This window comes from Rattus norvegicus, chromosome 7 (assembly GCF_036323735.1).
Source record: "Rattus norvegicus strain BN/NHsdMcwi chromosome 7, GRCr8, whole genome shotgun sequence".
NCBI lineage: Eukaryota > Metazoa > Chordata > Mammalia > Rodentia > Muridae > Rattus > Rattus norvegicus.
The window spans coordinates 107,515,716-107,531,571 of record NC_086025.1 but is presented as its reverse complement, the minus strand read 5'-3'; the positions used below and the strand labels follow the sequence as shown (position 1 = coordinate 107,531,571).

At 54.6% G+C, this 15,856-nt stretch overlaps 1 protein-coding gene and 1 pseudogene across 2 annotated transcripts in view; both read right to left on the bottom strand.

Moving 5' to 3' along the window:
• The window catches only part of Ptp4a3 (protein tyrosine phosphatase 4A3), a 31,730-nt gene extending 18,378 nt beyond the window's left edge, over positions 1-13,352 (bottom strand). Inside the window, exon 1 of one of the 2 annotated variants that reach the window (XM_063263855.1) lies at positions 13,252-13,352. The gene's annotated coding sequence lies outside the window, so the exon portion shown is untranslated. Of the gene's footprint in view, positions 1-5,318; positions 5,368-13,251 lie in introns of those variants that run through there. The other variant, XM_063263856.1, reaches the window with a different exon arrangement.
• Positions 8,948-9,024, bottom strand: LOC120094044 (U4 spliceosomal RNA; annotated as a pseudogene).
• Positions 13,353-15,856: the final 2,504 nt, after the last annotated feature.

The window sequence follows — 15,856 nt, the reverse complement described above, 5'->3', positions numbered from 1 at the left end:
GGGTCAACTTCCCATACATACAAGAGTGGGTCACTTCACGTGTTGGGAGGTGGACGGGAACCCTGGGCCCAGACAGGCCACATGGCCTGCATAAGCACCTGCCCTACTCCCAGGATTAAAGTGAAATTCCTCCCAGCATCTGGCACCAAGCACAGGCTGGGTTTGCTGGGAGGGACCTACAGGCACTTCATGAAGCACCAGACCTTCTCTGGGCTGCCCTGTTGTCTCCCATGGGTCCCAGCAGGGGTGGACAGGAGGCACCAACACCAGGCTTGAGGCAGATAGAAAGCCATGCACAGAGGGGATTCCCAGCCCAGGACACAGCAGACCACAGGGTGGGAGGGACCCAGTGTCCAGAGAATGGCTCTCCGGGTAAGCTGGGACCTTTGTTCTATTTGGCACTACTGTGGCTGGGCCATTCACGAGTCGGCCAGACTCAGAGGCTCCCAGAGATCCAGGACAGAGCCAGGCAAGGACTTGTAGAGGCAACACTATTGGCACCTGGGGGACCAGGAGTTAGGGGTAAGTGCCCTCACTGCTCTTGTCATGACTAGGCTCTGGGGGCCCACAGGGCAGACACAGAAGCAAGTACTGGCTATGAGGACAAAGAACAGGTTTCCCTCGTGGTCCCAGGTTCCCCACAGAGATCACTCAAAGCTCCTCAGGGGGAAGGAGGGCAGCAGCCTAGGCCCAGCACCTCAGTTGCTAGTTCCAACTCCGTGTAACCAATCCTAACACACTAGGCAAAGCCAGGAGCATCTCTGTCCTTTCACAAACCCGGGAACACGTGTTCACCAAAGCCCTGGGCAAGGCTGCTTCAATGTCTCCTCTCCTAGAAAATCTAGTAAGGTGAAATCCACCTTTTTTTTTTTTTTTTTTTTTTTTGAGGCAAAGTCTTAGCTAGTATGGGTTGGCCTCCAATCCCCTATGTAGCTGAGGCTGACCTTGAATTCCTCCTGCCTCTAGCTCACAAGTTCTGGGATTCCAGGAGTGCACCAAACCTGACTCACGCTAACCATTTTAAAGGGTATAGCCTCCCTGCAGGTTCGATTTGCCGCTTGTGGTAACGCTATAATCTCGGCTGCTGGGAAGCTGAGGTGGGAAGATTTTCATGAGTACAAGGCAAATCTGGGCTACATGGTAAGTTTCAAATCAACAAAATTCATAGCACAGGATGCTGCTGCTACTGTTGCTACTGATGATGGTGGTGGTGGTGGTGATGGTGGTGATGGTGGTGGTGGTGGTGGTGATGGTGGTGGTGGTGGTGGTGGTGGTGATAATGGTGATGGCCAGGAAGATGGTTCAACCAAGAGAGTGCCTGCCACACAAGTATGAATACCTGAGCTCAATCCCTGGGACCCATATTGGAGGAGGAAGTAAACCAACTCTTTCGAGTTTAATCAATCAATCGATTAATCAACCAGTGATTGAATAAATAAACTTAACTAAAAATGTAAGCTTCATGTGAAGCTCTGGGTACCTCCCCTCAGCACACAGAGCAGCCACAAGCATTCACCTCTTCCTCTAGCCCACATTGGTGGGTTCCCTGTCTGGGATTTTTGGTATAGAAGGATGATGTCTCGTGGAAGGATTGTGATGTCCTTTCCCACCCAAGCATCTCTTCAAAGATCTCTCTTAGAGCAAGCCAGTGCTTCACTTCCTCTTATTAGCCGAATAATATTCCATTATTCGTGTAGGAACACGCCATGTTTTATCTAGTCCTCAGCTGAGGGATATTGAGATCATTCTGAGCCCAGGTTGGGGACAGTGTTGAGCATCACAGGAGTAGGGGAGGTGGATGCTGTGAGATGCTGGGGTCCAAGAGCACTGTGATACCCTGAGAGGGATCAGGAAGCCGAGAGCTAAATCCAGGCAGAGAAGTGGGCAGGATAACAGAATCCAGCCTATACTTGGGGCACCTGATCAGCCCCTTCCTAGGTCTGGTGGAATGTTGGCAGTGTGCTAAGAGGGGTGCAGGCCGTAGCCACTGAAGAGGTGCAAGGTAAAGGGGAGAGGAGAGAAGGGAGGGCCCCATGGGGGCCCAGATCACTCCCCTGAGTACAGGAAATGTTTGTCTAAGCATTTGAAAAACTGCAGCACACTCTGACAAGGGAGAAAGAGAGAGAGAGAGAGAGAGAGAGAGAGAGAGAGAGAGAGAGAGAGAGAGAGAGAGAGCGCCCTGGGGCTGTTTACTGAGCTCATTTGAATAGAACCAGTACCAGTAGCAGGCTCCTGGGAGATTTGGGCAGCGGAGTGTCTCTCATGAAGGACCCTGAACACTGGATTAGGAGGGGAAGAGAAAGGAGACTTGGCCAGTCACCACTGTCCTACAGGAAGGGATAGTCACTGTCTATTTACCTTGGTCTTCACGGAGTTTGCCCAACTGTGTAGTGGGTTAGACATCCCCAGGGTTGGCTTATTGTGGGATTGTCAGATACACAGGACAATGAGGGACGTGCCATTGTTGATGGAAGGGTGAAGGGTAGGTATCCACAGGAAGACCCAGCCACAAAGGGGCCACTGTGAGGTAAGTAGGGAGCATCTACAATGAAAGCCAGCTGGGTCAGCACTGAGCACTCAGAGTCACCATGGGCACCAGCAGTTCTCTGGTCTTCATCCAGGCCTGTCCCAGAGTCCAGCACAAGACAAGGACACAGGCAGTCCCACGGCCCCAGGCAGAGGATGGCTCTGGAAGGAGGGGGGTCTAGTGAGCCACCTGCCTGAGGGCCAGGCCCCCTGGAGCAGGGCCATCTGGAGCCCAGAGGCCCCAGCTGTGTATCCTAGGTCCTCCATCTTCCCCAACACACAAGGAGAGCATAACCTTCTCTGCTCAGTCCTCCAGCTGTCCTCACACCAGAAGAAGCGCCCCAGACCCTGTGACAGTTCCCTGATCTTCCTCTGCACCTGCCTCCCCAGCTGTGTCTGCAAACCACTAAGCACAGTGCAGCGCTGTCTCTGGGCCTCTGCACTGCTCAACGGTCCTCTCTGCTTCTCCATGTCTCCTCATCATCACCGGACCTCAGGTCAGTGGACTTCTGGGCTAAGAGCCGTCCATCAGCACTGCCTGACCCAGGATCTGTCTGTCTCCCCACTATGGATTCTGAACACTGCACCCGGTGGGTGTTTCAACGGGTATGCAAATGCAGGAAGTGCACAGAGGGATCTGAGCAGGGTGAGGACTACATACCCAGGACACTGAGCCTGGCCAGGACCACGTGGCCAATGACGAAGAGAAGAACAGCTGGCAGGCTCGTCCCTTCCCACCAAGCCTCCCTACCCCAGAGCCTGGACCAAAGATAGGGACAATCTAAAGTTAGTTACCACTTGGGACTCGCCCTAAAGAGGGCATCCCAGGATGCCCTCACCAAGAGCACCCATGCCCCCTCCCAACCTGAGGAAGCAGCACATGACAAAAAAGAACCAGCATCACCTACATAAGGGGACACAAAGCAAGGAAGCTGTGTGCCCAGGAACAAGTTACCAAGGGTCTGCATGCAACTGGGGGATCGAGGGTACCAACACAAGCCTGCAAGCCCTGACTTGGGTAGCAGCAGGATTCTCAGGCGCTCAACTCACCCTTCCCTAACTGATAGAGACCTGTTCTTCCCTACATGGGCTGTACACAACAGCTGGGGCAGCCTAAGGCTCGTGTTAGCTCCTAAACCTTAGAGAAGAGGGTTCCTAGCATTTTCTCTTATTGCGCAGTGACTGTCCAGTCTAGCCCGTGCTCAGTGGGGGTTGGTATTGGTGGGGGAGGAACACTGACCGGCACTTCTGAACATAGCATATTCCTACATGGTCAAGGGCACAGGGCAGGTGGGCTTCTTGTGAATGTCTATCCTAGCTGCCTCCCTCTGGAGGCCCTCCAGGATCCTTAAGGATGTAGCCCCAGCCTGGCTAAGACTTCCTGAATGATGCCTCCGGACTCTCTAGGAGACACTGGTCACAGGCCTACTGAGCTAGCTGTTGGCCAGGAACCACACACACTCTCTCCAGACCACCCTGGCCTATACGGCCTGATGGTCTCCATTGTTGTCTCTAGAATCTTTGAGGACCAGGACCCTTCTACTCCCACACTCATAAGGCTTATGTGGCACACCCTGTGGATTCTCTGGGTGTTGGTTCCCAGTCTTGTATTCAAGACTAAGAAGTTCAAGTCCTAGGATCCCAAATGACCCTGTCCCTCCAAATGCCCTCTTCTTGCCAGTACAAGGGGGAGCAGAGGGAGGATCCCCTAGGCTGTGGTTTTGGTGGGGTGTACTGGGCCTAGGAAAGCATCACAGCTAAGGTGGGCTGCCCCAGCCAGGCCAGGGCATGACAGTGCACTCAGCCTTACCCTGGGCTCTGGACTCTCGGTCCAGAGGCCAACACCTGGCCCACCACGCTTGATGCCCATGCTTCTTGGCCACTCTTGGGGTTGGCTGTGGTGTAAATACTTCGGCCCATTCCACTGGGACTTCCACACTATCTCAGATTCACTCAGTGTCTCATGGGAAGGCAAGATTACTGAACTGAGCTAAGGCTGTCCCCACTCTGGCAGAGAGAGCCAATCATCTTTCAATCCTGGCCCAGCCGCTGAGGTGGAGCACTCAGTCCAGGGCTGCATGAAGCTGGATCACAGGACAGCATGTCCTCAGTGTACACAGCAAATGCTTTGGACCTGCCAGGGGCCCTCCTGGGACAATCAATGGCCACCGCTGTGCCCAGGGACGGCCTCTGTTCCCACCCAGACTGGTCTAGTCTTGTGTTTTCATGTTCACTTCCTTCAGCACAGTACAGACTTGGAGGATACTTGTCTGGGAAACCCCAGCACGTCTAGGGGTTTGCACAGAGTCGTACCATAAGCCACAGCTTCCAGAAATGGGAGGAAGGAGGGGGAGGGGAGAAACTGAAGAGGAGGAGAAGGCTATACCTTGACCTACCCATAGCTGGCTGGGACAGGGCTGTGTGACCCCAGGGCCCACCCAACTCCCCAAGGCAGACAAGAAGCCAGGACAGACACAAGGCTGCCAAGAACCCAGGCCACAGGTCCCACAGGGTTCGAGGTCCCTCCTGGGGCAGGGCAGGCCCAGCTGGCAGTGTCCGTGGGAACAGTCCCCAGGCCCTGTCAATCACACTTCGGTCCAATGGACAGTGGAGCTGCCACAAATGCCTGGGCAACTGGACATGCTCGGCATGTAAGGCAGAAGAAGCCTATCCCTAGGCCTACCCAGCCAGTCTAGTGAGCTGATATGGAGTTTTGAGAGGACTTCTGAGGAACGGGCCAGAGGCCTGCAAAGGGGGCAGAGAGGGGTCTGAAGGGCCCAAACCACTAATACCATTTGTGTCTCGTGATCTGTCTGCTTCTCTCTCCTCTGCCCCCGGCGCTGCATCTGAGAAGTCAACTTCGCACTCCCAGGGGCCCCTACCCTCCCAAGGCCACATCCTCTTCCTGTACCTTCTTCAGCTTCCTGCCCCTAGATCACTCCTCCCCCATCCAGCCTCCACCTGGTGGTCTACGAAATGTGTGTCCCCTCCTGCTCCCAAGATCCCACACACATCACACAGACCACCCTGGGATGGAGCCCAAGAGGCTTTGCCTGGGTCCTATGATCAGGGCTATTGGGCCTCCCCTGGGTGAGGGAGGGGTGGATGGAGCGTGGACAGATGGACAGATGGCTCCTGGATGAACGTCTCAACCCCGCTCCAGCCACATACCCAGCTCACAGCCCTGCCTAGCTCTGTTCTCCTGGCTCCCTGCCCCCTTGCTCCACTTGGGGACTCCATAGCACAGACCCCCAAGCCACTGGCTGTCCTCACAGGCCTGAAGGGGCCCCTAGGGACAGCCCTTCCGGTGACTTCCTGCCAGGGAGGCTAAGGGAGGGTAAATAAGCCCTCCAGATGGCTTCCTGCACTGGCCAGTCATGGGAACTACAGCTGGTGGGAGGAGACAAGCGGTCAGGGGAGCGGAGAGGCCTGCCTCGAATTAGCAGAGGACTCCCAAAGTCCCTAAACAGAGACTTCACACCTCCTGACAGGGGAGGAAACTGAGGCCCTCACAGTCAAACAACAGCAGGCAGCGTCAGGGCAGTGCCTCCTATGAGCTAATCACCTGTCTCACTGAGGGAACTGGAAGCCACAGCTGTGCTGGGTTCCTCCCACACACACCTGGGGGCTGCCTTCTCTGGCTCATCACAAACAAAGGGACCTGGAGAGCTGAGTCAGGCCACTCTGCAAGGGCATAACAACAGCCTGTCTTCCACTGTGCACTGCCACCGACCGCCGGGAGGTGCCACCTGCAGGGACCCAGCCACAGACAACAGCTTCCTGCCTGAAAAATGGGGGAGATGGGGTGGTAAAGGGCAGCCACCCCCAGGTTACCTTGGGAATGAAGGAGGTACCCTGGACCAGTGCCTACCGCCAACCCAAAAGGGCTCAGCGAAGGCCTTGCCCGGGTGATGTGGGCTGCATCCCACTAGCCCCTCTCTCCAGACCATTGACCACCACCTCCTAGAAGCCCACCTGCCTGCAGCACCACCGCAGGGTGCAGAGTCACACGCTCCCGGAAGGCGATTATTATCTCTTGTGTGTGTGAGACCCTCTCTCTACTTTTCTACTCCGAGAAGCTAATGGAGACCAGGCCCGCTTCCAGGGAGCCTGGGGAGGCAGAACAAAGCCAAGAGCCTGTGTCCTCATCCCCCACACAGCAGCCAGGACAGTGGCTATGGGATGACGTGGGATCGGGGCAAACAGACCGGGACCAGAAGATTTCACATAGTGCCCAAACGCACATCCCTAGCTGTCCAGAACTTGTATTATAAATGGGGGTAGGGAGACAGGCAATAAACAACCCTTCAAGACCCAGGGACCAGAGGCCCACAGTCAAGGCCATGGGAAAGTCCAAGTGTGATGTTGGCATCCTGTTCCGGTAGAGCTGAGCATAAAGGGGAAGGCCAGCAGGCAAGGAAGCCCTTCCTTAGGACATTTATAACAGACATAGCCAAATGTATAAGCTGACCAGTGAGCGGGGTTTAACTGTTGTGCCTGTCTATGTGAGCTCTGAAGCCACTACAGGTCCACACCATCCCCGAGAGCATCACCTGACAGAAAGGGAAACCGAGGCAGCAGCAGGCAGCACCTCCACAGGTCACAGGCCCGAGAGAAATCAGTGTCCGGGGCATGCCTGCTAACACGCAGTTCAGGTGCTGCAGCTCAGCTCAGGTAGCCAGGAATCAGCCACCAGCTTTGCATGATATACCTCCTGTCTACTGTGGGTCCATCCAAGGTCGGTATATCCAGGACCATGTCTATGTTCCCTAAGTCCAGTGCAAGGAGCAGGGAGATCACTGTGCAGGGACCAGTGGGAGTCCTGGGCACCTCTAAGCCCTGCAATGCAATTCCCAGCATAGGTTGGGCTTCTAGGCAGCCAGCTAGAGGAAAGCTGACCCTGGAGAAGGGGCTTCATGGCTGCCCTAACTGGGAGATTAGAGGGAACTGCTTGCCTTCGCAGAGTTTTAGAGCCAGTGGGCATTGCCAGAGAGGGCTGCCAGGAAGAAGAGGCCTCCTCTCTGGGGCACAGGCAGCAGGGACCAGCAAGTGACTCTGAGCCAATGCAGAAGCCATGATGGACGGGGCAGGAGGGCATTATCCTGGTTGGGACAGGGTATCCTCCAAACACAGCTGAACTTCTTCCGGGAATCCTGAGTCACAGGAAGGCTCGGTCGGAGTGCAGTGGGAGCCCTGGTCCCATGGGAAGGGAACGGGACAGGCCTGCCTACTGCAGTTGACCTACCTCCTCTTCTGGGCCAGCCCCAGCTTTGGGTGTGTCTGGTGAACCCGAGGCCTTGGGAACAGGCTTCCACGGGATCCCACAGATCCAAAGAGGGAAAAGAAATACAGAAGATAAGAAGCTCTCCAAGACACTACAGCGGGGAAACTGAGGGCTAAAGGGAGTGTTCTAGCTAGTAAGTGGCCATCTCTCATGTCCCTCAGACCTGAAGGCAAGGAGACTGTGGCAGGCTGGCCGGCCAGATCCATAGTACCTTTATTCCGATTTCCTAGACCAGACCTGTGGTACATATCAGTCTTTTTTTATTTTATTTTTTTAAAGATTTATTTGTTGTATATAAGTACACACCAGAAGAGAGCATCGGATCTCATTACAGATGGTTGTGAGCCACCATGTGGTTGTTGGGATTTGAATCAGGACCTCTGGAAGAGCAGTCAGTGCTCTTAACCGCTGAGCCATCTCTCCAGCCCTTTTTTTTTTTTTAATTTTTTTTCATATCAGTCTTTTACTCATTTGAACCTTCCTCCAGATGCCTCGCTCTCAATGACCTAATCTGCTGCCCATGTACTGGGCTCCAGCCCCTCAGTGCTAGTAGGGTACTCTACAGCTCTTGCTGACTCCAGAAGAAAACAGCACTCTGAGGTCCAGGAAAACCAACCCCATGCCTGGTGCTTCCCCAGCCCATAGGAGGATGTTAGTTAGGCTCCTGGGGTATGCATCTCAAACCATATGATCAACCAGGAATGCTTCCCGATCCACAGCCATGGGTCTGGGCCAGCCTTGGATCTCCAGGGCAAGTACAGGGACCATTAAACTGACCCTTACCTGAAGCCACCCACTAGGAAACCTGGGTCTTGCATCTTCCAGACCCTGATCACTGGCCCACTCAGCCAAGACCCAGTAGCCTCTGCCTGTGCCTCAACCTGGCCCTGTCCAGGGGCTCCAGTGCAACCTATTCAGGCAGACCTCCTCCCTCTCTATGAAGTCTGCATGGACCACACAGGGGCAGGGTCAACAAGCAACAAGGGTGAGAACCAAGCAGAGTCGGGACAAAGGACAGGACAGGAGGAGGAGCCATGCCTAACTCCAGGCTGATTTCTGGAATATCCTTTCCTAGATTCCTTCTGGTCCCAGTAGCAGAGGACAGCAATGTCCAGCTCTAGAACCTCCCCAGGTCACTGCCTTCAGTTTTCGATTAGCAATAATCACGCCTTGGATAGACCTCATTGGCTATGACACTGCCACTGTGCAAAAACATGGTCACTTCCTTTCGAAGGGTAAACGGTGGTCTAGAAAGACTGGACAGGTCACCCCCACCAGGATCCCTCTCTAAACGCCCACCCTGAGGTCCACTTCACCTACACCAACACCTCCAGCCCTATCCCTCCAAAGATCCAGGTCATGGGTTCCAAAAGCCATCACTGCCAAGAGCCGTTTGACAGCCTTGCTGAGCCACACCTCAGGCTCTGTGGGGGATGGGTCCTTCTATGAGAGACTCCACCAAGGACGGTGTCAAGACGAGTCAGATACCCTGAGACATTCCATACATTCTGGCTAACATAATCTCAGAACCTCTTCATAAAGCAGGCTATCATGTCTGCCTCCCCAGGTGACAGTGGCCCAAAACTGTCTCTGGGTAAGTGACAGGAACTACACTGTACACAATAGTCACTAAAGTAGGAAAGGCAGAGCTCAGGGGCAGCCCACTGCTGGGCACCAGCCTCAGCCAGTAAACACCTCAATCCCCAGCTGCTCAGTCGTCTCAAGACAAGAGTCGGGCCCTGGTTTAGTAAACTGGCTCAACCAATCATCTGCACAGTTGCCGTAGCATGAAGCCGAAGAGACACTGAAGTTTATGCCCAAACTGGTCCAGCCAAACTGGGGCCACCTGCCCCGCCACCTGTGACCCAACCCTGCTGACCACTCTCCAGCACTCATGACCTTTACCCTCCTCGTAAGTGTGCCAGCACACCAGGGACAGCCACACTGTGGGCACCCACACTCTGCTAGGCCTGCAGGCAAGGAGAACCAGACTAGCCACTGGGAATTCAACTGTACACACCCAGTAACCTTGGAGCTGAGGGCTCCTAAGGACCCCACTCAGACAATGAGAGCCCATACCCTTCCACTAACCTACCCCAGAAAGCAGTATAGTCCCACAAGGGTAGGCCTGGGCCTATCTAGCCCTAGGCCAAAGCTGTCCTCAACCAGTAGGGTGCCCCAGGCACATTCCTGTACCTTTAGGTCCAGCACAGATGTAGGACTGGAAGATAACCCCACAATCTAGGTGAAAACAAAGAGGAAGATGTCCAAAGGTCCTGTGGTCACCACTAAAGAGCCCCCACCTTTACTGGCAGCTTCCCAACACCTGGCCATGCAGGAGATAGAGTTTCCACATCAAGGCAGTCAGCTCACTCTGAGCAGAACAGAAAAGATCTACAGCAGTGAAGCAGGATGGTGTGTGGTCTGCAGGAAAGACCACACAGCATCATTCTGACTCTTCTAGCAGACTCTACATCTGGGACAGACATCTGGGAGGCACTGGGGCCTCTTGTGGGAGACAAGCAGGTGGGCATGGGGGGGAGGGGGCACAGCGCCCTGAACTTCAGAGAAGGGTAGAAAGAAAAATGTCCCAGGGAAAACAACTGTGTACACGATGTCACCCTAGTGTCCCTTTCAAGGGTTCTAGAAAAAAAGACCTTGGTGCTAATGTTCCCAGGCTGAGCTCCAAGCTACAGGGACACCAGGTGGCCAGCAAAGTTCCTGAGTCACAGTTCTGTCATTATGACGACAGCAGAGACCCCCTCAGGGCTGACAGCTTCTTCACTAAACTAGCAGCCTGCTTCTTGTCTGAATTCTGTCTGGCCCAACTGCTTTGGCCCAGCTCAAAATGATTATGGTGAGATTCTGGAGTACTTGATAGGAAACACACGATCTCAACCAGGTGAACTCCTACGGAGCCTTCAGAACCCCACAACCCTATCCTCTCCCTTAACCCCTCATCCATGCGTCATTACCTTACTCACTGTAATATAACACTGGCTTGGAGCTTCAGTGTTGGTAGCCCCAGAGCCCTCAGCAGTCCCCTCTGTGCTCCACACCCTGCAGCTTGTCCAGAGGATACAGGGCAGACTCTTTAAATATACACTGCCAAGCTAAGACCAGCACAGTCTACAGCACACCACAGCTGTGCCCCAGATGCAAGACCTCTTGATCCCAGACCCCTACTGGGTGGCACCTGAATAACAAGGCCATGTATGTCCCCTATTGATTGATCCTTAATACCTATCTTCCCAGCAAATACGCCACACCCCAATTTTTTTTCTTTCTTTTTTTTTCCCCCCTTCGGAGCTGGGGACTGAACCCAGGGCCTTGCACTTGCTAGGCAAGCGCTCTACCACTGAGCTAAATACCCAACCCCAACACCCCAATTTTACAGGAGACAAAACTTCAAGATTAGATTAATCAGAAACTAGGACAGTGGGGGTGCATGTCTAGACAGGTGGATCTCTGAGTTTGAGGCCAGCCTGGTCTACAGAGTGAGTTCCAGGGCAGCCATGGCTACAGCGAAAAACCCTGTATAGAAAAAGCAAAAAAAGAAGCCAGCTCTGGTGGGCTGAGCCCAGCCTCACACAGCCACATATGTGGATGCTGAAGAAGCCACTGTGGGCAGGGAATATACATGGGCCTGAAGGAGCAGAGACAGTAAGAGTGGTTAAGATGGAGATGAGTGTGCTGGGAAACCTCTTGTAGGAGGACAGCGCAGACAGGAGCTGCACACGGCCTGCCATGAGAACCATTGCACACCATCCCATCAAAGCTATCGGGGTCAGTGCTCTGTCATCTCTGGTCCCAAGAGCTACTGCCTCTGCCCCTGGACAGATATAATGGGGTACCACTTCCCCCTCCTAGAGAGGTGCCTCCTGGAACATCCTGGTCACCACTGGGCATCAGAGACTTATGCCGCCCCTGAGGCCAGCTCCGTGCACTGTATCCCAACGCTATAGCAGTGAGGTCGGGCGCTCAAGTTGGCAGCACTTACACCCCAGGAACTAGCCAAGGGCCTGAGTCAGTGAGAGCGGCTTCCCCAGCCAGAGGTCCTCCTGTCATTTTTCTGGCCGCCACCATCTGAGCTGCCTGCGGGTCTGAGGAAGAGGCCCTCCTTCAGCTCCCCTTCTGCCTGACCAACTACAGAGGCTGGCCACCCTCAGCCAAGCTCTATGCCAGCAAGAGACAATGGTGGGGAAAGAGGTCCAGGCGGGCTCCTGCCTCGGCATCCACAATGACCAATGTCCAGGCTGCTTACCCTGTGCTATCCATTGGCCACCAAGGTCCTACTCCTGTCACCAGCACCTCCATGTCAAATACCAAGAGGCCTGGCCAAGAGAAGAGATCTGATAGATATTTGGGTCTGGCCAGCTCCTTCTCAAGGGGACATTTGGGAACATTTCTATGGCATTCCATCCTTAAGTGCACAGTAAGAGTGCAAGAAGGGTAGGAGCCCCACAGCCTTTCTCAGAGCAGGCCACAGACTCCATGTGTTGTCTATCCTCTCCTCATTGCAAGTAGAACAAGGCTAGACCTTAGGGGCTAGACCTGACTCCACTTCTTCAGTGCCAGTGTAATCTAGAAATGGGGTTAATAACCTTTTGGGAGGATTTGAGTCCATAGGCACTACCCAAGGAGTCCTCAATACCAAGATTCTGGGCAGTTTCCTCCAGAACATGCAGCTAAATAGAGGGGTACATCACTTACCCATGGGACACCGCACACTGTGACAACTGGTCAGAATCCACTCTGCCCCTCACTGATAGGGTCAGAGGGATGGTCACTCTGCCTGTCTTGGGGCTAAGTATGACATCCAGTGCAACCATGCCTGCAGCTCCCTACCAGGAGACCAGAGACCCATTAGGAGTCGCCTGCTTATGCCGGTTGCATGTGGACAGGCTATAGCAGGACCCATGGACTGTGAGGTGTTGTCCCATCAGGCCTAACCCAGGATGCCTAAGCCAGGAATCCGTTCCCTGGGGGCCCAAGACTTAGTGCCCAGCCTTCAAAGGTGACCCAGTGACATTCATGCGGGAGGCAAGGAAGGCTATGGGGTTCTATGCCCCAAGCTCTGCAGAGAAGGGAATTGAGGCGAACCAAATCCTAGATAGGGATCTTGGGGAAGATGAAAACAGGGCAGATGTTGAAGGAATCTTCCGCACCCCTAGAAATGGGAGTCACCCCTTTCACCCATCAGATCTGGTCGCCACACCGAGAAAACAGCTGGCTGAGTCCCCACGCCTGGCCTCCCTGCAGCTCCGGCCCTGCACGTGGCAGCCACCGGCCGGGTTCACGCAGGGGCTGCAGCGGGGCGCGGCCCCCGCCCGGAGCAAACACACAGACCGGCGCGCGTTCCCGCCTGCGCGGCCCCGAGGCAGCGCCCCCGCCGACGGCCCCCTGCGCGCCCCCGCCCGAGCGGCGCGGTGGAGACTGACCTGGCGGTCCGGGCGCCGGCGCCGGCACGACGCGGAGGGCTCGGCACGCGCGCGCACAGGGCGCGGCCTCGGCGCTGTCAGGACGTGCGCGCGCAGGGGCGCGGCCTCGGCGTCGCCATCTCGGGGCGCGCACCGGGTCACGTGGGGGCACGACCCAATGGGAACGCACCGGTGCACACTGTCGCACACGCGCGCGCGAGGGCTTAGAGGACTCTAATAATAGAGATCGAAGTGGTCTACTTCTTGTGCCCCATAACCAGGTACCCCAGGCCAGAGGCTCATCGGAGCTTCTAGAGTCCTCTACTTCTCCATAGGTCTCCTAAAGTCCCTTGCCTAAGGAAAAGTTGGGTGGCTCATGGGCCAGCAAGCAATAGCCATTTAGCCTGGGGACCTATGGTTGGTTTTGAGACCCTTTGAGCTAAGCGGATTCTGGAAGAAGGGCTCCTGGGTGAACCGACTCGTAGACTAGCTCTCTTAGGCTGATTGTCTTCTACCTCTGGTGAATGCCCTGCCCACCCTGCAGAACCTTCAAGACGAACCCTTCAAAGTGCCACACCCACCAAGCCTGTGCCCCTGTGCCCCTGTGGGAAAGCCACCATCAATCTAGCAAATTAAACATCCAGATTGGTGTCTTCCCTCTTCCAAAGACATTCATTCACCCACTCAGTGGCAGGGGAGACACCAGAAAGCTAAACATCCCGCAAGGACCCCATGAAGCTGCCAAAGGCCAGAGAAGTCACCTTGTCCCCAGGCCACCTAACTGGCTCCTTAGCTGCTGTCACCTCACACTCTCCAAAAGCACTTCCCCCATAGGTCACTTGCCTTCACACCTCAGGGTATTTCACCAAAGACCCACAGACAGGTCAAGGCAGATGGGGTACACCCCAATCTGGGGTCCTAGGAGAAAGGCCATGCTCCCAGCTCGTCAGTAAATTCCACACCTGTTTCAGCGGCTCCCAGCCCATCTCACCATAGGGCTGTGTGTCCATGTGAGTTGATTTTTAAAACAGATTGACGTCCCCTCACCTAGACAGCGCCCTCCTCCTTACTTCTTCTCTACCCTTTCCTTCCTCGCCTACCCAAAGCCTCTGGAGTTTTATTCCAGCGTTTCCACTGGGAACCATGCGTTTGCCCTCTGCTCAGCCTCTGGAGTCTAGAATTTCCATCTCACCCAGGCCCCAGCAGCCAGTGGTCAAGAGAAGACACCAACCTGATGGTTTCCATCCAGTGCTTCAGACACTTGTAGATGTCGAACCATGCACTTGATCAACTCCAAAGTCCCAGAAGTTCGCCTCTTTCCATGGGAGGAACTCTGTAGACCTGTTTCATAGAGTCCCTGACAGAAAGTTCGGGGGACACAGAGAGGAGAGAAGGTGCAGGGGAGGAAGACAGCAGGGGAGAGCCCAAGGTTTCTGTGGCAAAGGGAACCTCAGGCTGTCTTAATCTAGACAGAGAATGGTGAGATGGGGGCTAGGCTGCAGGAAGGCAGAGGCTGAGTCAGAGCCATCCTCCCAAGAGCTGCAAATATAGGCACAGCCCTCCTGAAAGCATCCTCCCTTCTGCACCAGACCTATCTGGATCAGGAGCACGAGAGCTACCTACCTGCCTTCAGGGACAACAGGATCAGCAGATTAGCTCAGAGGACAGGGAATGAGGTCAACGCTAAGTGGATTTCCAGGAAGCTACTACCTCCGGCCATCAGGCCTGGCCCCACGTCAGCAAGGCTAGAAAGGAGGGGCCCAGACGGGGAAAATGCTGAGCTAGACACAGGATCCGGTTGGGGGGAGGTTAGAGGGGTTGCAAGGCCAGTGCCACAGAAGTGACCTTTAAGCCCCCTCCTTGGGCTGCATGATGTAACCTCTGACTTGTCTTCCCATCTGTAGAGAGAGTGGTGGTAACCATTAGAACCCTAGGGCCATGGAGAAGACCGAACAAGACAGCACTGGCCATACTTGCTTGGTTTTTGCCAACCCAAGACACACTTTTTTTTTTTTTTTTTGGTTCTTTTTTTCGGAGCTGGGGACCGAACCCAGGGCCTTGCGCTTCCTAGGCAAGCGTTCTGCCACTGAGCCAAATCCCCAACCCCAAGACACATTTTTTAAACGTAAATCCATGATAAGGATCCTTCCTGAGGACAGACATGAGTGAAAAAGACAAAGAGCTTGTGTAAAAAGAAAGTCAGAGAGAGTTCAAATAGAATGAGGAGCCACTGTCATGCCTGCTCTGAGCTATCCGGTGTCCATCCTACTTAGCCTTAGTGGGTGTGGCCATTCTAAAGAACACTGCCTTCCCCTCACTGACAGAGCCTATCACCTCTTGTAGCAGGGAGCCCTGAAATACAAGAGGAATGGCCCCAGGCCAGCTCCCACCAGCAGGGAAGTCAGCAGTAGAAACATACCCCAGCTTCTGTTGTCTCTGGAAAATTGTGCCCTGGAGTTTTATAACCAGGGAACCCTCAGGAGTACACCTGTGTATTGGCTTCCTCACTTAGGAGCCCTCCTCTGCCATAATAACTCATCTGAAGCCAACCCCCTCATCACAGGCTCTGCTAGGAAGGGGTCCCAAGCGGGCAGCAGTGTCCCTGACAAGAAACAGAGACAGTGGG